At 35.8% G+C, this 24,239-nt stretch overlaps 1 pseudogene; it reads left to right on the top strand.

Annotated features, from left to right (window-relative positions):
• The first annotated feature begins 15,466 nt into the window (after positions 1-15,466).
• Positions 15,467-16,405, top strand: LOC139043168 (olfactory receptor 2L5-like; annotated as a pseudogene).
• The last annotated feature ends 7,834 nt before the right edge of the window (positions 16,406-24,239 follow it).

Below are 24,239 nucleotides of genomic sequence, written 5' to 3'. Positions count from 1 at the left end.
TTTCCATTTTTTTATGATATCTTCAATTGCCTTATAGTTTTCAGTGTGTAGGTCTTTCACCTCCTTGGTTAAATTTTTTCCTAGATATTTATTATTTTGTTGCAATTGTAAAAGAGATTGTATTCTGGACTTCTCTTTATGCTAGTTCGTTATTATTTATAGAAATTCAACTGAATTTGTAAGTTGATTTTGCACTGTGAAACTTTGCTCTAGTTGTTATTTCTACGTTTTCTAGTGGATTAGTAGGGTTTTCTATATATAGGATCGTGTCATTTGTAAACAGTGAGAGTTTCACTTCTTCTTTTCCAATTTGGATACTTTTTATTTCTTTTTCTCACCTGATTACTCTGGCCAAATCCTCCATTCGTATGTTGAACAGGAGGTGGCAAGAGTGGGCACCCTTGTCTTGTTCCTGTTCTCAGAGAGATGGCTTTCAGTTTTTCACAATTAGTATGATGTTGACTCTGGGTTTGTCATATATGGCCTTCATTATGTTGAGATACTTTCCCTCTCTACATATTTTATGCAGAGTTCTCATAAACAGAAGTTGGACCTTTTCAAATGTTTTCTCTGCATATATTGAGATGATCATGTGATTTATATTCCTTATTTTGTTAATGTGGTGTATCACACTGATTGATTTGCAGATGTTGAACTGTCCCTGCATCCCTGACATGAATCCCACTTGATCATGTTGTATGATCATTTTAGTTTATTGTATTTGGTTTGCCAATATTTTGTTGAGGATTTTTGTGTCTATGTTCATCCATGTTATTGACCTGTAATTTTCCTTCTTTTTGTTGTCCTGGTCTGGTTATGGTATCAGGGTGATGTTGGCCCCATAGAATGAGTTAAGAAGCATTCTTTCTTCTTCAATCTTTTGGAATAGCTTGAGAAAGATAGGTATTACATTTTCTTTGAATGTTTGGTAGAATTCTCCAGAGAAGCCATCGGGCCCTGGACTTTTGTTTTCTTGGGAAGACTTTGCTGACTCTTTCAACCTCTATACACTTGATTGGTCTATTCAGCTTTTCTATTTCTTCTTGATTTGCTTTTGGGAGGTTGTGTGAGTCTAAAAATTATTCATTTCTTCTAGGTTATCCAATTTGTTGGCATATTGATTTTCATAATATTCTCTTCTAATTCTTTGTATTTCTGTGGTATCCATTTTAATTTCTCCTCTTTCATTTCTAATTTTATTTATTTGAGCCTTCTCTCTTTCTCTCTTAATGTGTCTGGCTAAGGGTTTGTCAATTCTCCTTATGTTCTCAAAGAACCAGGTGTTAGTTTCATTGATCCTTTCTATGTCTGTTTGTTTGATTTTTGGTCTGTCATTTATTTTTGTTCTAATTTTTATCATTCCCCTCCTTTTGCCGACTTTGGGCTTCATTTGGCCTTCTTTTTTGAGTTCTTATAGGTGTAGTTTAAGATTACTTATTTGAGATGTTTCTTGTTTGTTGATGTGGGCCTCTGTTGCTATGCATTTGCCTCTTAGAACCATTTTGTTGTATCCCATAACAGGTAGTATGATGCATTTTCATTTTCATTTCTCTCCAGGTATTTTTTTTTATTTCTCCTTTGATTTCTTCATTGATCCAATGGTCATTCTGAATTATGTTAGAGTCTCCATACTTGTCACTTTCGCAGCTTTTTCTTGTAGTTCATTTCTAGTTTCATAGCATTGTCATCAGAAAAGATGCTTGATATGGTTTCAATCTTCTTAAATTTATTGTCTCACCTTGTTTCACAACATAGGGTCTATGTTTGAGAATGTTCCATGTGCACTTGAGAAGAATGTGTATTCTGCCGTTTTGGGATGAAATGTTCTATGTATATCTTTTAAGTCCATCTTCTCAAGTGTTTCATTTAAATTCAACATTTCCTCGTTGACTTATCGTCTGGATGATCTACCCTTTGATGTAAGTGGGGTGTTCAGGTCCCCTACTATTACTGAGTTGCTTTTAATTTCTCCATTTAAGTCTGTTAATAGTTGCTTTATATACCTGGTGCTCCTGTGTTAGGTGTATACATATTCATAAGGGTTATTTCCTCTTGGTGGAATTTCCCTTTTATTATTATATAACACCCCTATTTGTCTCTCATTGTCTTTTTTTATCTTGGAGTCCACTTCCTCTGATATAAGTGTGGCTACTCCTGCTTTCTTTTGCTTGCCATTTGCTTGCCACATCATCTGCCATCCCTTCCCTCTGAGCCTGTGTTTGTCTTTAGAGCTGAGATGTGTTTCCTGGAGGCAGCATATTGTTGGGTTTTATTTTTTAATCCATTTGGCTATTCTGTGTCTTTTGATTGGAGAATTCAATCCATTTACCTTTAGAGTGATTATTTATATATGAGGGATGAACACTGCCATTTTATCTCTTGTTTCTCAATTGTTCTCTATTTCGCTTGTTTCTCTTCTCCTGTATTTCTGACTGCCATTTCAGTTTGTTGGTTTTCTTTAATGGTTTTAGCATTATTTAGGATTTGTGTCTCTACACTGATTTTTTTGTTTAGTGGTTACCATGAGGTGTGTATAAATGATCTCATAGATGAGACAGCCCATTTTTTGTTAGCCTCTTATCTCCGCTACCTTAAGCAGGTTCCATCCCCTCCTCTTCCCCATCTAAGTTATTGTCATAACAAATTATTCTGTTTTGTGTTGTGACTCTGTGATTAAAATGAAGTGTTTATAGTTAGTATTGACGCTTTCCTTCTCTTTATCTTTTATGTTATTAAGTGGTTTCTAACCTGTTCTGACAGAGAGCTGCGAATTTATCATTTTGTCTATTTATCTCTTTGCTCCAGGCTTTGTAAAGCTTTGCCTTTTGTTTTAGGTATGAAAGCATCCTTGATCATTTCTTGTAATGGAGATCTAGTCACAATGAACTCTCTCAGCTTTTGTATATCTGGGAAAGATTTTATTTCTCCAACATATCTGAAGGATAATTTCTCTGGATAGAGTTCTTTCCTGAAAGTTTTTGTCTTCAGTATTTTGAATCAATCAGCCCATCCTCTCTAAGCCTGTCAGATTTCTGCTGAGGAATTCACTGAAAGCCTGATAGGGATTCATTTGTAGATTATTCTCTTCTGGCTTGCTGCCCCTAATATCTTTTCTTTGTCGTTGACTTTTGCCAGATTTGCTATTATATGCCTTGAAGTTGGTCTTTTGCATTCATGGAATTAGGAGTTCTACTGACTTCATGTAATTGTAAGTCCACTCCTTCACCAGGTTTGGAAAGTTCTCAGCAATAATTTCTTTGAACAAGCTGTCTGCTCCTCTTCTCCCTCTCAAATGCCTATAAACCTTGTTTTGCATTTCCTAGTTGTCAGATAATAAAGAATTTCTTCATTTTTTTTTTTTAAAGATTGGCACCTAGGCTAACAACTGTTGCCAATCTTTCTTTTATTTTTTTTTAAGGATTGGCACCTGAGCTAACAATTGTTACCAATCTTTTTTTTTTTTTTTCTGCTTATTCCCCAACCCCACCCCCAGGGACATAGTTGTATATCTTAGTTGCAGGTCCTTCTAGTTGTGAGATGTGGGATACTGCCTCAACGTGGCCTGACAAGTGGTGCCATGTCCGCGCCCAGGATCCGAACCTTGGGCCGCTGCAGTGAACTTAACCACTCAGCCACGGAGCAGGCCCCTCTTCATTTTTCTTTTTAGTCTTAGTTCTCTCTTCTCCTCTGCCTGAAGCATTTCTATATTTATGTCCTCTAAAGTGCTAATTTTGTTCTCTATAACATCAGCTCTGTTTTTAATGTTTCTAGATTTTTTTAGTCTCATCCGTTGTGTTCTTCATTTCCAGAATTTGTTTCATTTTTTTTTTAGAGCTTTAATGTCTTTGGTGAAGAATTTCTTTTGCTCATTAATTTTACTCCTGAGTTCATTTAACTGTATTTTTGAGTTTTCTTGTAATTCACTGAGTTTCTCTGTGTCAGCTATTTTGAATTCTCTGACATTTAGGTTGTAAATTACTATGAGTTCAAGCATGATTTCTGGAGACTTGTCATTTTCCTTCTGCTTTGGAGTGTTAATGTAGTTCTCGTGGTGTTTGATGAAGTGCTCCCTTGCTGGTAAATAGTGGTAGTACCAGGCCACAGATTCCACTTGCAACTTCTTGGAGGGAAGGTGCCATACTTTCTGAATCCTCACCCTCAACTGGAAGTTGTGCTGACAAGGACCATCTGTGTCTGCCTGCTGGCCACAGGCACCTGGCTGGTCACATACACTGTGCAAGTGCTCTAGCGTGGAAATGCTGCCTTGGCTTGGGACCATCTGAGCTAGTGTGCCAGGTGGTGGTGGGTATTTCTTGCACAAATGCACACTGCTCTGAACTTATGGGTGGTTTACCTGGGCTGTTGTGCTTGGTGGGGTCACCTACATGGTAGCTGCCTGCACCAGATGGTATGGAGCACCAAACTGTATGCCAGTCCTACATGCTGAGCAGAACTCTCAAAATGAAAGTGTTCACAAGAATGCCTGCCTGCTTCCCCACCTCTTCCCAAAGTTTTTCACTGGCTGCCACACAAAGACCCACAACCTAGATGATTGCAACTGGGGAAAGGCAGGTGATCTGATCAAATTCTTCCACTGTTTCTAGGAGATCCAGCAACCCCACCATTAGATGTATGGTTGTGTTAGTCTCTCAGACATCTTATCATGCCCTGTGTGGAATGCTTTGTCCAATAAGGAATACCCATTTGGGTTTAAGTTAGGGGGAAGAGACTAAGGGAACAGCTCACAATGCTGTGATGCTGACATCACTCTCTCTGTAATTATCTTTTTTTACTATCAGTCCATGGAGCATTAAAAGTTTTTGTCTGTTTTTAGTAAAAAATATTATTGAGACATAGTATACAAACACTTCATAGATTTTCATTAAAGGAAACCACTACAAGGGGCACATTTATTGGGGAGTAGACATAAAAGCACATGAAAAGCTAATGCTGTGCTCTTTTACATTGTCTATCACCCCAAAAGTAGCCCTTTTCACAACTATGGATAGCATAGATTCATTTCATCATTTAGTTTCTTTAAATCTTTATATCATGTGCCTGTTTGTATCTAGCTTATTTTTTCTTTTAATGTGTTTTGGGTTTTATTATCTTTTTATTTAAATTTTTTTCTGGGGCAAGATTTACCTTGAGCTAATATCTGTTGGCAATCTCTCTTTCCTTTTCATTTCCTCCCCAGAGTCCCAGTATGTAGTTGTGTATATGTTAGTTGTAAGTTCTTCTATGTGATGCACCACCACGGAATGGCTACTGACAGATGATTGGTGTGCTTCTGTGCCTGGGAACTGATTCTAGGCCACAGACACAGCACCAAACTTTAAGCACTAAGCTGTCAGGGTTGGCTCTATATCTGGATTATTTTCCTTCATATTATATCTGTCAAATTTATTTCAGTCATTTGTGCATTTGTAGATCATTAATTCACATTGCTCCTGAATTCTCCATTTGGTAACTATCCTCTATTTACTTACTCATTTTTCTTAAAGAGCATATGTGAATATTGTACAGACTAAGTGTTACAAATGCTCCTGCTATGAATGTTTTTATGCATGTCTATTAGAGAGTATATTTTTAAAAATTCTGTTGGAAATGACCTATGAGTGGAAGTTCTAGAGCATTGAACATGCTTATGTTTATCTTTTTTCCATCAGCTTTATTGAGGTACAATTGACAAATAAAAATTGTATATATTTAAGTTGTACAACATGAAGCTTTGATATATGAATGAACCATTAACTGGTAACCATCAATGACATTCTTTTTTCTTCTTCATATACCCACATCTGGAATATTGAGTGCTCTTCCTAACTTCAGAATATTTGCATCTCAAATACTGTCTTGGTTATTCTTAGCCCATTGTATTTTGACATAATTATTCAGAATTAGATTACAAAGTGGGATTTTGACTGTGATTCCATACAGTTTGTATGATAATTGTGAGAAGAGAAAATCTTTTCAATATTGACTATTTTCCTATTAACAAAACATATCTCACTACATATATGCCAATTTATAAAGGCTACAAACACCTCCATATTCTATTAAATTAGTATAGACATGTTTTTCTTTTATGAGCTCATGCATATTTTCAAAAACCTCTAATTAAAATGTTTATTGCCTAAATCTTTCATTTTGGGGTCATAGAATGTGGCTTCTTCTTCAAAGGAAGTAAATGTCATTATTCATTTTAATTGTGTTTTATGAATAATTCAACTGAACTGAACACCAAAATTTTAAAAAATAGCTCAGGATTTTGTTTGTTTCATACTCTTCTTTCTTCTCTTAAGATAAACCAAATCTCATAGCCCCATGCTATTCTTGGTTTTGAGGTGTCTTCTGGGGAAGTATGCAGCACACATTCTCACCTCCTTTCACTGTACTCTTGGAGATTATTAGGGTATTTCGGGATGACTTTATTCCATGGGTTTCTGGGGGCATGTTAAAGTTGTGAGGAACTCAGTAATTCTCTGACTGAGCACAGAATTTTCTTGGCCTATCTACACATGGCTATTGTGTCAGGAAAATGGTGCTATAGGAGGTTCTAGCCTGAATTCTTTCACAGAAACATGGATATAAATAACCATCCATGCATGAATTTACCTTCGGGAGAGCTCTGGATTCCAGATACGAGAACATAGCACTTAAGTGGAGCACAGAAATGGGGGAAGACATTTCCAAGACTGTAGAAAGGACAGTTTCAATTTACTTGAGTCACCCTCCCCATAGACAGTGCAGTAGAGAGACATTTCCTTTGCTTAAGGGCTCTCCAGGGGAAAGGATTCAAGTGAGCATGCAATATCAGTGTGGACCCAGGCTTCAAGCCCACTCACCCTTGAACCCTATGAGGAGGTCCATGTAGGGACAGGCAGCTGCTGTTCTGCCCAAAACCTCTGGCTGGGATGACTGGTGAAAGGCTTTTTCTCTCAAATTCAATCTGTAAATACTGGAGAAATTGAATACTTCTTCAAATATGCAAACAACAATGCAAGGCTACAAAGTTCACAAAAGGTAAGAGAAACTTGACACTACCGAAGGAACAAAATAAAGCAATGGAAATCTAAAATTTGCCTGATAAAGAATTCAGAATATGTAACTTAAAGAACTTAGTGAGCTAATAGAGAACACATATAGACAACTAAACAAAATCAGGAAAACAATATTTAGACAAAATAAGAAGTTTAACAAAGAGATCAAAACCTTAAAAAAACAAAACAAATACAAAAAACAGCAAACGCAAATTCTAGAACTGAAGAATACAATGATTGAACTAAAAAAAAAATCAATAGAGAATCTCAACAATAGACTTGATCAAGCAAAATAAAGACTCAGTGAGCTCAAAGACAGATCATTTTAAATTACTCAGTCAGCAGAACAAAAAGAAAATGGAGAGGGCCGGGCCAGTGACAGGGGTAAAATCCATGTGCTATGCTTTGTCAACCCAGGGTTCACTTGTTTATATCCTAGGTATGAACGTACACACCATTCACCAAGCCATGCTGTGGCAGGCATCCCGCATATAAAGTAGAGGAAGATGGGCACAGATGTTAGTTCTGGGCCAATCTTCATCAGCGAAAAGAGGAAGATTGATGGTGGATGTTAGCTCAGGGGCTAATCTTCATAAAAAAAGAAAAAGAAAAAGAAAGTAGAATGTAAAAAAGTGAAAAAAGGCTACAGGACTTACAAGAATCCATAAGCAAACCAATATTTGCATTGTGGGAGTCCAGAAGGGGCAGAGAAATGGGAAGACAGAGAACTGGACCTTATTTCTTTCTTATTTAAAGAAATAATAACAGAAAATGCTCCAAATCTGGGGAGGGAAAGGAACATCCAGATCCATGAAGTCTAAAGGCGTCAAAATAGATTGAACATAAAGATGTCTTCACTGAGACGCATTAGAATTAAAAATTCAAATGTTTTAAAAATCTTAAAAAAAATTAACTAGACCAATAATAATCCTTCCCAAGCAAAAGGTGTAATTACTTCAGTTACTGGAAAGCATGAGAAATATAAGAACAACTAAGGTATTATCCACAACAAAATTGTGTTGTTAAATATTTTGTAAATATAATTGCAATGAAGTGAGTGATATCATTATTGTCTTTAGTTTATTAAGCGGAAATTGTTTTATACTTTAATGGATTTTTCCAACAAAATGGAACAAGTTAGAAAATATGTAATAACTAAAATAAATTACAGATAAATCCTATATGGGATGTTTTAAGAATTTCTGCTTATATGTATTTATTTAACCACAATACATTTAATTTATTATATTTGTAGGCCAATATAATCAAAACTGGAAATAAGTTAATATAAGAAGTTTCTGGAAATTGGAAAATAAATTAATATGAGAAGATATCATTACTATGCTCTTACTGAACAACAACATATAAAATACATGATCCATAAAACTTTAAAGACATTATAATATTGGAGAAATTTGAACAAATACATTTGTTTCCTTCTCCAGTGAATTAATCCTTAAGACAACGGTTAAAATATCTAAAGAAAATATCAGAATTCCTCCCCAAACCTTGGCTTATGGCCATCCTGGGCTATTAGTGATTTAACCCACAATGTCCAAGTCTCAGGGGACATTCTCAAGAGAATGCAAAAAAAAAAAAAGACACCAGATTAATCCTCCAGGTAAAGAAGTCCTGGAATCATCATTGCTAATCCAGTCAGCTAATATAAACCATTATATACTCTTTCTCTCTTTAGTAGAACCTGTTGTGAAAAACTTGAAGGAAGGTGGACTCTCATGTAGCGCTCCGTCTAAGGATACTGTGGAGAACTATGCTTGTCTTCATTTTAGAGGACACTCTCTGGGTATCTGATGCTGATTCTATGAAAGCCATTTTATAATGCTGTGCGTCCTAACTGATGGCAACGTAAAACAATACTTATTGTAGACATGCAGATTGAGGTATGATCAGCCAATTTTCAGAAACTAAGATTAACTTTATGTAGGTAATGCATTCAAAGCCCTCCCAGTAAAATTGACCTAGTAACCGGGTTTACTTCTTTCCTAGCCCTACAGATGAGTAAGGAAGGTCACTTTAGGGAATTTCCAGCATTTTAGGATATTTAAGGAATCTTGAGAAGATAGGGAGTGATCCAAATTTCTGTGAAACTTGGGAGAGAGTGTCATAATTTTGAGGCTTTTAAAAGTCTAATTTTTTATAACACTTCCACCACAGCCAACATAAGGAGACTTCTTAGGGAAGTCCTCACTCTATGTAAATGACCACACCTTATTTTGTGATCAATAACGATCTTACTTCGGGAATAGTTTTGATCAAAAATGAGAAGCATGTACGGTAAAAAAAATCTGTGCTTCAGTGGAAAATCCTGCATTATCTAGACTGGAGGACACTCCTCCGTTTCCCAACTCCATCACTAGGTAACTGTACAGGCTTAAATGGCTCATTTTGTATTTCTGTGATTCAGTGTTGTTTTATATTGTAATAATTAGACTATATTTTTAAAAAACTGTATGTTCCATAAATATATAAATCATTAAAATAAGGATTTTTTCAGTATTTAATTTTCAACTCTAAATACAACCATAGGAAAAAAGAGGTCTTCAATGATATTGATGCATATTGACTTCAAGAGATAGTAATATGTAATTCATTTTGAAATGAGCAGGATTTGGATGGTTTTACTCAACATATAGAATATGTACATCTAAAATCCAATTACACAGGAGATGTTATGGGTGTTTATTTGCAAGCAAAATCTCCTAGGTACTGACAATTTTGTATTGGAGCAAGATATGAGCCGAATTTCACTTAGAGGCTTTGAGAGACCATTTTTGTAAGATAATGTGTGTGGTTGCAGTGTGGTCAAGAGAAAATGCAGTGAAGCCAGTGTATATGAGAAAATAGAAGAATATGTTGAAATGGTTAAACTGTAAGCACTAAAATAATTATATTTGTGTTTTAAGGACATTTTCACCACCTATATAGAATTTCTATTTTAATAACTTTATTTTGTTTTCCATCCTTTTCAGTTTTTTTGTGTTGGTGGATGAAAAGTGACATATCCTTATTTCAGACCCATTACTACAAAATACTTAATATTTGAGGGATAATATAAGAGACTCATTTAGATAGATAGATAGATCTTAGAATCCAGCTATCCAACTATGTATCTTAAGGTAAAGTCACTTAAAATCTCTGAACCTCAATTTTATTATCTATAAAATGTGGGTAGTGATATCAAGCCCAACAATTAGTGGCCAATATTAAATACAATTTAATCCTAGAACATATCCTGACAAATTACATGTACAGACCTATGGGAATGGTCAATACAGGTTTACACAATTATCTTATTTTCCAAGTAGGACATGGTCCAGATTCAAGGCTTGTTTCTTCTGTTCACTATGAAACCAGCATCAGAATTTTTTCTGCTAGTTCTTTCCTCCTATGAATAACATCATTAATGTTGAAGTCTAAATTGCAAAGTTTTTAGGGAAATTTAAAAAATCAAAAAGATGGAATATTTTGTGAATGGGCTGCAAATAGGTTATTGTTCTTCTAGTGGATAAAAACAAAATAAAATCACAAAAATAAGCTATTTGGATTTATTTTTACCTACAAGAAAAAGTCCCCTTCACTTTAGACCTTGAAATATTCAAGGCTGACAGTAAATAGTTGAGATTGCTTTCCCATCATGTACAGAGGTCCTTTGGATGATATCACATGACAGCAAATTAGAACATTACCACAAGAAAAATAAAAAAAAAAAAATACTCCATTGGCTGTCGTGATACCTGGCATCAAATACAAGATCTGAAGTGTCATTCATTATTTATGTTCTTTATGTTCCATGATATATATTTTTTTACCTTTAGAGTCGGATAATACTAATTCCCTCATGGAAACTTTGTCATGGACAGCCCCATGTAAAATACATATGATAGAAATGATCATAATTTCATTGGTAATTTCAAATACCACATTTTTTACCTGTCAATAATTAAGTTACTAATATAAATTATATACTATGGAATCGGTCTAATATGCTATATCATATCGAATCCAAATGACATTTATGAAAAAATTTGCTTTCCTAATTTTTCCTTTACAACATGTCAGAAGCTACACCTTATTCAAAGATGAATTGATCTGCACATGATTTGGACTCCGCTATAGGTTTTGTATAATATATTTGAAGTTCCAAATATGGAATATTTTAAGTTATATTTAAATTCTAATTTTTTATTTTAACTGTAGTAAATATACACACTATAAAATTTACCATTTTGTCCATTTTCTTTTTTTGCCCCTGAGCTATCATCTGTTGCCAATCTTCCTCGTTTTGCTTGAGGAACGTTGTTGCTGAGCTACCATCTGTGCCAATCTTTCTCTATTTTGTATGTGGGATGCTGCCACAGCATGGCTTGATGAACAGTGCATAGGTCCACGCTCAGCATCAACCTGGGAACCCTGGGCTGTCAAAGCAGAGTGCACAAACTTAACTGCTATGCCATGAGGCAGGCCCCCCATTTTATCCATTTTTAAGTATATAGTTCAATGAAATAAGATACATTCACATTATTGTCTAACCATTACCATCATAACCCCAGAACATTTTCATTTTAACCAACTGAAACTCTGTATCCATTAAACACTAACACCCATTCCTTTCAACTCCCAGCTCCTGACAACCAGCTCTCCACTTTCATCTTTAGACTACTTTGGGTAACTCAAATATGTGAAATTATGTGTATGGCTTGTCGTGACTGCCTTATTTCACTTAACATAATATCTACAAGTTTTATCCACATTGCAGCATGTAGCAAAATTTCCTTCCTTTTTAAGACTAATATTCCATTATATATATATATATATATATACACCATATTTATTTATCCATTAATCTGTTAATGGATACTTGTGTTGCTGCTACCTTTTAGCTATTGTGAATAAAGCTTCTGTGAACATGGATGTGCAAATATCTGTTCTAAACTTTGATTTCATTCCTTTTGGACATATACTCAGAAATGTAATTGCTGTATCATATGGTGATTTTATGTTTACTTTTGTGGGAAACTGTCATAACATCTTCTACAAGGGTTGCACCATTTTGCATTCCCACAAACACTGCATGTGTTAAAAATTCTTCACATCCTCACTAACACTTGTTATTTTCTTTCTTTTTTTAAATAGTAGCTATCCTAATGAGTGAGAGGCGGTATCTTATTGTAGTTTTGATTTGAATTTCCCTAATAATTAGTGATGTTGAACATCTTTTCCTGAGTTTATTGGCCACTTCTATGCCTTCTTTAGAAAAATGTTTATTCAGTTGCTTTCCTCATTATTAAATTAGATTTTCTGTTGTTGTTGTTGAGTTGTAGGAAGTCTTTATATAATTCTTGTATCAATCCCTTATCTGATACATATTTTGCTAATATTTTTCCATTCTGTGGGTTGCTGATTTACTCTGTTGATAAAGATTTTCAATGCACAGAATTTCGTTTAATTTTGATGAAATCCAACTTATCTACATTTTTGTTGTTGTACATACATTTGTTGTCATATCCAAAAATCACGGCTAAATCCAATGTCATGAAAATTCTCCCCTATGTTTTCTTCTAAAATTTTGTAGTTTTAGTTCTCTGTTTAGCTCTTTGATCCATTTAAGTTAATTTTTGTGTGTGGTGAAAAGTAATGGTACAATTTCATTATTTGCATGTGGATAACCAGTTTTCTCTGCACGTTGTTGAAAAGAAGTTCCCACTGAATGTTTTTGAGACCCTGGTCAAAAATCATTTGACCACATATGTGAAGGGTTTGTTCTGGTATCTGTATTCTAGTTTATTGATTTGTGTCTGTCTTTATGCCAATACTACACTTTATTATTGTGGCTTTGTAGTAAGTCTTGAATCAGAAAATTATTTTATACGATTGTTTTGGCTATTTGGGGTACTTGAGGCTCTATATGAATTTTAGGATGTATTTGTCTATTTCTGCAAAAAACCTCACTGGAATCACAATAGACATTTCATTGAATCGGAATTTTCCTTATGGTAGTATTGACATCTGAATAACATTAAGTTTTCCAATCCATGAACACAACATGCCTTTGTGTTTATTTGTCTCTTCTTCACTTTCTTTCAGCAATGTTTTGTGATTCTCAGTGCACAAGGATGTTGCCTTCCTTGTTGAGTGTATTCCTAAGTATTATATTCTTTTTGACGATATTATAAATGCAATTCTTTCTTAAATTCTTTTTAGGGTCGCACATTTACTAGCGTACAGAAATACAAATGATTTTGTATCTTGCAACATTGCTGAATTAGATTGTTGGTTCTAAGAGATGTTTTGTGCACTCTTTAGAATAGAGCCCTTCTCCCTCCACCTGCCACCACCTCCATCTTGTTTTCCATTTTCCCATCTTTTCAACATCATTACATCCACTTTGTGTGTGGGGCTGTGAAATTGACAACATTGTTCAATTGTCTAGTATATATCGCTAAAATACAAAAATATAAATTATTGTAAAACCTGATGATCTTTTAGTTACTATGTCTATATGTAGGTATTCTCATTATTATTACTATTTTCTCTGTCAAGGCACTTTTAGAATTGTAAATTTATAGGCAATACTGAAAATTTTCAGAAAATGTTCTCAAGATATTTAGAATTTTCAAGAATATATTTTTCAATAAAATATTTCTCATTTACTTTTCTGTGTTTTGTTCATGCTGTTTGAATATGGTGTATCATACATATCAATTCTGAAAAAATGTTTTTTTGATAATAATAACTCCATTATTATCTTACTATGTGCTTTCTAAGAAAGACAATAAGCATATGTTGGTTTCCCTGTATTAATTCTCTAATTCTCCTACCTTGTAAAATGACAATCTTTTTCTGTTGCTATTGCTGTTACTTTCTTTTCATTCTGATAGATATTTTCACTTTGTCTTTGAAATTTTCACTCAATCTTTTTTTATCAGTTTCATAGTTTTTAATTTGTAAGAGGCTTTCTTGTTACCTGAAACTATTTTACATGTCTCATAATATTTATCTTGTGGGATAATATGTCACAGTTTTTTGATGATATGATTCCCATTTTTGAAAAGTACATTCTCTTTCTGCATTTTTACAATGATGTGTGACTCACTGTATATTCGTGCAGAGTGTGTGTGAATAAGTGTGTGTATGTATGTACATTTGTTCATCTTCTTCTTTCATTTTGGAAACTTCCTTAAAAGTCTGGTAGCATTCAACTCTAGAATAACATGCCAGACTAGAACTTTACATACTGTGTGGAGCTTCTTCACTTACAATGTCTCTGGAGGAGAATTCCTCCTCCTACCTCCAGGAAGGACTCTCAGAGTACTATTTCCTTTTTTCCATTTAAGTGACTGAATGTTTCTCTATCCAAATTCCTTCTTTCAGAGTCTTCAACTATTTCATCTCTCATTGTGCCTTTTGCTCACCTGCTGACTTTTAATTTGTAACATGTCTATTTCTTAATCATCATAATAATTGAGTTTTAAGAGGGAGGGATGATAAATACGTGTGCTTAAATTCACATACTTATCTAGGATTGGAAATGATTCTAAATACAAGAAAAACAAAGGGAAGAAAGGAATGAGTAAGACAAAGTGTTATAAAGTAATGTATGATGTTATATAAATGTTAGAGAAGCAGAGAGATAGAAAACATGTCATTTGGAAGAGCTTGAGCAAAGTCCTGAAAGCTACACTGAGCATGGTGTAGAGATTTTCAAGTAAAGGGTCTTCTTTAACTGCAGCATTCGGAACTTGAGTGAGGAGGCAGAAGAGAATGACTTTGTGTAAGTGGCACTTAACAATAAGGATTCGTGCAATATTTAAGAACAGATGAGCCAAATTATAATATCTAACTTCAAGAAAACATCTAACTTCAAGAAAGGTTTGTCATTACTTGGCCAAGTAAATTTAAGAAATAAATATAACTCCTCAACATGAGCTGATAGGCTACTGTAGGATTAGAGGAAAGTTTTAGGGCTTAAATACGAAAGAAAAATCATCCCTTATGGGTCATAAACATTTATTGATACTAGAACTATACAATGTATACAGTTACATATATTTTCTATGCTTACATTTTGAATACAACACCTGATTTTGATGATATGTGAGTCTGTGTAGGGTAGTAAAACACACTTATCCTAATAAAGTCACAATTCAAATGTTGTTTTGAAATAATTTTAAGGATTTCTAAGAAAACACTTTGGCCACAAATATTTGCATATTCAAATTTCAATGTCTGGATTAGAAAATAAGATTTTTTTTCTTTCAAATGGATAAGTTCAGTTCATTTAAGAGCCATAAAATTTTATGTAATACACAGTCTGACTACAATAATAAGTTAAAAATAGCTTATAGTTTTGTACTTAACTTACTCTCTTGTTTGACTCTAGGAAAAATAATATCAGCTCCCCTATGGAAAATTATAATCAAACATCCACTGATTTCATCTTATTGGGGTTGTTTCCACCACCAAGAATTGGCCTGTTCCTCTTCATTCTTATTGTTCTCATTTTCCTAATGGCTCTGTTTGGCAACCTGTCCATGATTCATCTCATCTTCCTGGACACCCAGCTCCACACACCCATGTACTTTTTACTTAGTCAGCTCTCCATCATTGACTTGAATTACATCTCCACCATTGTTCCAAAAATGGTTTCTAATTATTTCTTAGGAAAAAAGTCTATCTCCTTCATTGGATGTGGGGTTCAGAGCTTCCTTTTCTTGACTTTAGCAGTTGCAGAAGCACTGCTCTTGACATCTATGGCCTATGATCATTATGTAGCTATTTGTTTTCCTCTCCACTATCCCATTCATATGAGCAAAAGAGTATGTGTGCTGATGATAATAGGATCTTGGACCATGGGCTCTATCAACTCTTGTGCCCACACCACATAAGCCCTCCAAATCCCGTACTGTCAATCCAGGGCCATCAACCATTTCCTCTGTGACATCCCAGCCATGTTGACTCTGGCCTGCATGGATACCTGGGTTTATGAGTATACAGTGTTTGTGAGCACCACCCTCTTCCTCGTGTTGCCTTTTATTGGTATTGCATGCCCCTATGGCCAGGTTCTCCTTGTTGTCCACCACATGCACTCACCAGAAGGGAGGAAGAAGGCCAATTCGACCTGCAGCACTCACCTCACTGTGGTGACTTTCTATTATGCTCCATTTGTTTACACTTATCTGCACCCAAGATCCCTCTGATCTCCAACAGAGGACAAGGTTCTGGCTGTCTTCTACACCATCCTGACCCCAATGCTAAACCCCATCATCTACAGCCTGAGAAACAGAGAGGTGATGGGGGCCCTAAGAAGGGTAATTCAGAGAATCTGTGCTGTAAAAACGTAGGCAGAGCTTTTTGCATGTGTAGCCAGGACTTGGATACAAGTTCATGTATCAGTGTACAGTAATTAGAATTATTATTTTATGCCTAGAGTGCAAGAACTAAAATTAGAGCAGAAGAAAATCACTCATGTCTGGACAAAATTATTTTGCAATAAACTAATCATTTCAACCCTTATCCTTTGTTCTTCATGGTGCATTTTCACATTAACTTCAAATTCATTTCCAAATGCATTTATTTTTTGCTGATATGCTGTCAGTGAAAATGGTTCTTGGTCATGGAAAGGAAAATGGAAACTGTCTAACTGAAATTGTCATTCAGCATAGAAGTTTTACCACTTTCAAATAAGTCTAAAACAGAAAAATAAGTGTTTCCTGAATGTCAAGATCTAACTGAAATTCAGAAGACTTCTTAGTCTTCTCACGGTAGACCCATAACTTACCAGTTAATCTTTCTTTCAATTTAGAGAGACTTATTACAGGGACTTAGCTGAAACTTCAGCAGGGATTCGGACTTATCTTTCTTGTCTCTTTTAGGGTGATGAATCCTAGGGAAGTGATTTAACATCAGGAGTACATCAGGATCAACAATGAAAACTTGGAGGTGCTAACAAAAGTCAAGGAAATTGTGAAGTTAATTTTAAGAGGAGTGTTTCAAAGGTTTTGTCAATTAATGGGAATTAGGAATATCAAGGACATTCCCACAATCGCCCATGACATTCTGCACACACAAAGTTTACATCCTAAGTAATGTTAAAAAACAAACTCAGTTGGGGGCCGGCTTGGTGTCTCAGTGGTTAAGTTAGCACATTCTGCTTTGGCGGTCCAGGGTGCACCGGTTTGGACCCTGGGTATGGACCTACACACTGCTTGTCAAGTTATGCTGTGGCAGGCATCCTACCTATAAAGTAGAGAAAGCTGTGAACGGATGCTACCTCAGGGCCAGTCTTCCTTAGCAAAAAGAAGAGGATTGACAGTAGATCTTAGTGCAGGGCTAATCTTCCTCAAAAAAAAAATTCAATTGAGTAAATTTTACAGATTTTATTGGCTTTATTCAATGATTCATGAATCTGAAAGCATCCCTTCTAGCATCCCACCTAGACAGGAAGAAGCTCTGAAGACCTATACAAAAAGACAGACCTTTATAGTCAGAAGGAGGTGGGACAAGGAAGTTATTCTTGAAAAGAGCTGATTGGTTCAGGCAAGGTCAACTTCCCTTGGGGGATGGCGGGGTCCATCAGGTGGCTTACCTCGCTAGTGCTGACCAGTTAATTCCAGACTGAGTGGTTTGAGAATCTAGTCCTTGGAGAGGTTGAAACTGTAATTAAGTTAGGTATATGTCTTGGCTTGTTGATGGGGACTTAGCACAAGTGACTCCATTCTGGACCTGTTGTCTCTTTTGTAACAGTAGCCACTGCTACTCTTGTATTAGATAATATCTCAGATGAGATTTTCTTCTTCATTTACTACTTCTTATAGGTTTCTCTGAAATAGGTTGAGAAAAGTCAATATCTATGTACAAATTTGAGTCACTGATAATATGGGTCAGTTACTATCCTAAACAAGTCCCACTTTTATGGCCAATAAAAATCCCTCAGCTCATGTAAACTTCCCCCCGGTTGAAGTGCTGCCACTGCTCATCAGTGATAACTGCACAAATGTTCTTTATCATCTCAGGTATGGCAGGGAGGGGAAAGGTCATACTCTACAGAATTTGAAGGGCACAGCACAAAATGAAAATATGAGGTCTCTTGTTCTAGAAGCAGGAAAAAGTGATTTAGTGGTCCTAAAATGCAAAGTTTTTTCCTTCAAAATTAATTTATTAGCTATAAATGAAATACAAATTACAAACAATATTTCTTGTATCATGATTTTATATATAATAAATAGTAATACTTTATTATGTAATGCCTGTATTGGTCATAATATTTTTCTGGCTCACTTTTCTCCAAGTTTATTTTCATCAAAATTTATACTTTTAAGAACTTCATTTGTTATCAATATAATTGAAAATATTGTCAGTCAATGATGGCAAATGCTAAGATGCAATTAACTTTTGATGATTTTTGATTTTGAGAAGCATCTGCTTAAGTTACCGAAGCTATTATGCATGCTTATACGTTGTGAAAATTTGGACTGAATTTCTGATGTTGTATCAAAATATAAATTTTACTACATGTGGAGCTGATGATTCTCATGAGAATTTTTTTCTAAAAAGATTTCTCTTATGAATCAAATTCAACTTAGCAATCCATATAAATCAATTTCATATAAATCAAATTTAATTTTAAATCTGAATTTAATCAACGGCTTTCTAATAATTCCTCTCAAATTTCTGGTAACTTGTGGACTTTGTATAAAAATTCGAAGTGTCCTCATGTTTCTAATGCCTGTTTATTCCTTTTATCATTGTATATTCAATTACAAGTGAAATGCATGCTATTTTTTGTTGTTGCTAATAACTGGCTTTTGAAACTTCAAGGGAAAGAGTTTTCTTTTCCTTCATTAATCTTTCATATCACATTTTAAATCCTCAAATTACCTTTAAATTTTGTTTACAATTCTAATCCTGTGGATGTTTCTTTTGCAATGTTGCAGTAGTTTCAAACCATTGATTCTGGACTCTTCGATGAATTCTGTGAGTCCCTTGTATGCTTCAGTGCAATGACCATGCGTACACGTTTTTTTAAAAATTGCTTTCTATCCCCAAATCCCCACCCAGTACATAGTTGTATATTGTAGTTGTGGGTCCTCATGTGTACACTTTTATTTAAAATAATTTACTGGCAAGTTTGCTTCCTAAGCTACCTAGCATTTCCTGTTCTGGCACTCAGGTGAGATAGTTAATAATTTCTTAGGTGACAGAGGGATGGGCTCTGGGACTGAAGGATAAGTCAGCCCCTGCCCCCATCATAGGTCATTGCTGCTGCCAGGCAGAGATTCTCCTTTCTAATGGGCAGTGGCCACTTCCATCATTGTTGTTACACCTGTAGCTGCTGCTTTCATCGCTACCACCAATTAAGTTCCAGGTCTCAACCCAGCTACTCCCTTGGGGTCCTGTGGTGCTTTGAACACAGATGTGTGTGTGCACATGAGGAGGCCAGGCCAATTGCCCTTTGTGCATGCTGCCTTAGCCCACATGTGCAGGTGCTGTTGCTGGACAAAAACTAGCATCCTAATGCTTCCATATAACCTAGCTCCGCTGCTCAGGTGTATACTCCGAGATAAAGTTATTAACAATTTCAAGGTTTTAACAACAGAGCATTAAACCAAGAAAGAAACCTTTCTGAGCATGAGACACTATGCAAGCAAACAGGGCACATGCCCGGGAGGGCAGACCTGAGAAGAGTAGAATGAATGAGCAGGAGAGGAATAATATCATGCAAATCAGGAAAATGATGAGAATGTCTGCTGTTTTTGTCATTTATCATCAGTGGAAATAATCTGATGGAGTGTCATGTTGAGCAGAGATTCCCAATTCAGACTCCTTACCTATTTCAAGTAGTGACTAAGGGAGGTAATCAGGAGATATGGATCAATTTTTTGCCCTGGAACACCATGGCCTAGGCGAAACCATGCCATATCTCTGGATGTAGTTTGTTCAAGAGCAAGATGGAATCATTTTGCCCTTTGGTATCAGTAAATGGTGTAGGAGAGGAAAAATAAGTTTCCTCTATGTTTCTATGTTCCTGGCTAAAAAATCCCCTGTAATAAAAGAAAGATTAACAGGAAACAAGCGCAAGTTTCGTAACATATGCATGCTATATAGATAGGAAAGACCCAGGAAAATCAGCTCCCTGAAATGGCCAAGTCTTCACCTTAAATATCATCTTTAGCTAAAGACGAAGATGTTGGGGGAAAGGGGAGGAGCAGTTAGGGGAGGTTACCAGGAAAGGCACAGTAAACAAGAGCATGTTCTTTCTGCAGATTTGAGCTGCCACTTTACTCCATTGATAAGAGTTTCTAGAGATCTGGTCATCCTCCACCACCTGGTTAAGAGAGGGAGAAACCCTTGCAAATGGAAATTTCCCTCATAAATGTAAATATCTCTTGCAAAAGGGTGACTTCTACTCCAGTTTTCACAAGTTGTTCTATGTCTGCTGATTCTTAAAAGTAACCAGCCTATAATGATCTTTATGCCAAAGAGGCACATTTGGGGGTGGCAAATTTTGCTTTCCTTTAATGGCATCATTAAAGTCTCTCTTACTAACTTTACTACAAAAGCAAGGATAATTCAAATTTTCGTGGCAACAAATCTGGAAATGAGGATTAATAGGTCAAAGCAAATACTGAGCACTCCAGGCTATTAGAAATGACCTTGAAATTCTTTATTCCAGTAGTCCCATGGCTCAGGAAAGTAGTAAACTAATTCCCACAGATATTGTGTCTGCACAAATGAAGAAGGCCATTCCTTCTCCCATAAACTCTTACCATTAGGAAGAGCAATATAGAAAGAAGACAAATTATTCAAATATTCTACCAGTATCTCCATTGTTTGTGAGAATCTACCCCAGATCATTTTAAAAACTGGACAATAAAGTCTCTCAGGATAGAAATACCCAAGTTGTCTTCAACTCACAGGGTTCCTGGCTCACTGTTCATTATGTCTCCTTTTAGCCATTTTTATTATCATCCAGTTGTTAACCAATAATTATTACCTTGTACTTCTTCTCCTTGTCTTTTACTGAGGAAGATAGACCCTGAGCTAACATCTGTGCTAATCTTCCTCTATTTTGTATGTGGGTCAGCACCACGGCATGGCCACTGACAAGTGGTGAAGGTCCATGCCTGGGAACTGACCCTGGGCTGCTGAAATAGATCACACTGAATGTAACCACTAAGCTATGGGGCTGGCCCCGTATCTTTCATTTCTTATTCATTCTTCAATTGTTTCATGACAGGAAAATGCAAATTTTAAAGCACATGGTCTCTATTTGGATGCTTTTATAATGCACATTGTGTGCATTGAGTTTTCTTATATATTAAGTTATCAAGGTTTGATTTACAGAAAGGGAAATTCTATTTCTCTTCCTATTTTTAGTGATGAGTATCTTTCTCAGACAATGAAGTGTGGGTGAATTGTGTGATAATATGGATTAAAGTAATAATTGCCTTCTTGTAATGTTTAGTTCAACCCCAACTACTCATTTAGTTGCATTCAAAATCTGGAATAAGAAAGACAGTTGTTATTTGGACCAAATGTCTTATCACTCACTAAATAATTACTGACTAATTGCTGCATTTTACGGGACACGAAGATGTATGTGTCATACAAACTGGGAGCCAATTTCACATTTCGGTCTTAACCTCCATCCTTTTGTCTTATTTCCATGAAGTCAAACAATCATGAAATCCTCTTCATTTTCTCTCCTAAATATTTTTAAATATATTTTTTCCTCACCTATCACTGTAATCACTTGCTCCAAAGTGCACTCCAAACATTAGGAATTATCCTGCTTGTAATGATTATAGTGGTCTCCTTGGTGTTCTGTCTTATCTCAAAGGTTTTAAATGCATATTTGCAGCAGCTAACCGCCAAAGAAATGACACGCTCCCAAGACCCCATTCCTGTTTCACTCTGTGATTATGTTGATGACCTGCTCTTGGAATTGGAAGGGAGTTTGAGATGGAAGAGCGTAGTGTCTGCCCTTGTGACAGAAATAGCATCTTTAGGTCCTATTTTTCAGGATAATGATTGGGGATGTAAATAATGGTGGTTCCTTGGAGGCACTTATAGTTTAATATTTCTGTAAGAGCAGAATCTAAAATTTAAGAGAAAATAAACGATGCTTTCAAGGGTGCAGAGTACAATTCTCTGGAAGCAGTGGCTGTGTTAGTGGTTTCCATTTTCCTGCACTTTCAAATATTTACCCAGCATCACTACAATTGAATGTCCAAGTGGATTTGGACATTTGTACTTTAGAAGATATTTCTATGCAAAGCTTCAACTATATTTGGAAAAAGTCCATATCCCTTACCTTGACCCGTCTGTGAAGCTTCTTTGATCTGCATGTCCTAACTTTCTCCCACTCACAGCTTCCTGCTGCTCTCTTTCCTCAGTCATTTGAGGTCTTTGAGAGTTCTTTCCCTGAGGTTGACATGACCAGTCTCTTCTTCATGTCAGGGTGGCCTCCCTGATGATTCTATGTGATAAATCTCCCTGACTTCATCAATGCCCAGTGTGACTATATAATGTGGGCTTTAGGTGTTTATCGCTCACACTGACATTTGGGCTCCACATGGTCAGAGGCTGTATCTCCTTGTCCATTGTTTTACCCACAGTAACAAGAATGATGAGCATCACACAAAAGTGCTCAGTACGTACTTTGAATTAATAAAGAGTAAATGGAGGCGAATGAATTTCCATGAAATCCTCCCAATTGCTTGTGCCTGGTGCGAACCTTGGAGGCTATTTTTTTCAGTTTGTCATTATCTCATCAGCACCTATTGTTGTTACTGTTGTATAAAAGTGAGTTGATTGTTGAATGTCTCCAGGATATAGTTGGAAATAGTGTATTTTTTACTAAATGAGAAATTGTATCATTGGTGATTTTTAGAGGGTAAATCAATGGTAGAAAGACCTGAACACCAAAGCCAAAACCCAAAAATTAATCCCAGAGGTCATATGAAGAGCAGGAAAACGTACATACATTTTTTTTTAATCCAAGAAGAAAAACAGGCTCCAGGAAAGCAAATAAATGAATTGTATCAAAGACTGAGGAGTCTGACTCACATTTCATTGCTCATCTGAAAGGGAAAGGGAGACAGAAGGGGATGAATCCCGACTTTTGTGTAGAGAAATTATCTCGCTATTTCTTCCTTCAGATGTTTCATGCAGCATGTTCACAATTTTCTTAAATTGTATCACATTTCAATATGCTCAGTTGAGTCCACAAATAACACAATACAGATATGTCCCTAGCATTTGCATGCCATATCACCCCATTCTTCTCTGGGAGGCACTACATAATGTGTCTTTTTCTACACCATCAAGCAATTAACTCAATTTTCTCCAGACACTGATTAGGTGTCCTACAAATTTAACTAAATTCTGACACTATTAACCTAAGGATACCATCAGATTCCACAGGTTTAGGGTTCAGTCCAAAAAGGCTGTCCCCACCTTAGATGCCAATCACAAGTCCAAGTGCCAGTGCTTCTGACCTGTGACCTATAAAATGGAGGTGCCCATGAGCCCCTCCTCATTTGTGATTAATCTGCTAGAGTAGCTCAAAAAACTCAGGAAACTGCTTTACTTACTAGGTTATAGGTTGATTACAAAGAATATTAAAGGATATGGATGAACAGCCAGATGAAAAGATAGATAGGGTGAAGTCTTGAAGGGTCCTGAACAGAAGAGCTTGGGGCTCTGCGTCTGGAAACATTCCACTTCATCAACCTAGAAGATCTCTAACCCCAGTCCTGTTGTGTATAAAAAAGGTTTTACTACTGCTATTTTACTGATACACTTAAAGGTACTTCAAACTATGAAGGGGGTTACGTAGGAGTTTTAATGGTCATAGAAAAGAATGAAGGCTTGAAAGAGTCCATCCTTCAAACTCTCCATTCACTGCCCAAGTTCACACTGCCAGTATCTTTCCCTGGCTTCTTTAATACCTTTTAAAGTGTTTTTGTGACTAGAGTCTGTTTCAAACTTATATTATATCCTATACAGTGTCATCCAAGTTTTTTTTTTCTAAAATACAAATGTGATAGTTTCATTCCACAAGCTATAATTTTCTATTGAATGCACAAGACTTTCCAAACTTAGATTCATATTCCACTGCTTCTAAAGGTACATTATGTCTACTTTTACCTGTTTGCTATCCCAAAATGTGTT

This window comes from Equus asinus, unplaced genomic scaffold (genome assembly GCF_041296235.1).
Source record: "Equus asinus isolate D_3611 breed Donkey unplaced genomic scaffold, EquAss-T2T_v2 contig_193, whole genome shotgun sequence".
NCBI classification, from domain to species: Eukaryota; Metazoa; Chordata; class Mammalia; order Perissodactyla; family Equidae; genus Equus; species Equus asinus.
The sequence above is the reverse complement of the archived record's forward strand: the minus strand, read 5'-3'. Positions and strand labels throughout refer to the sequence as shown.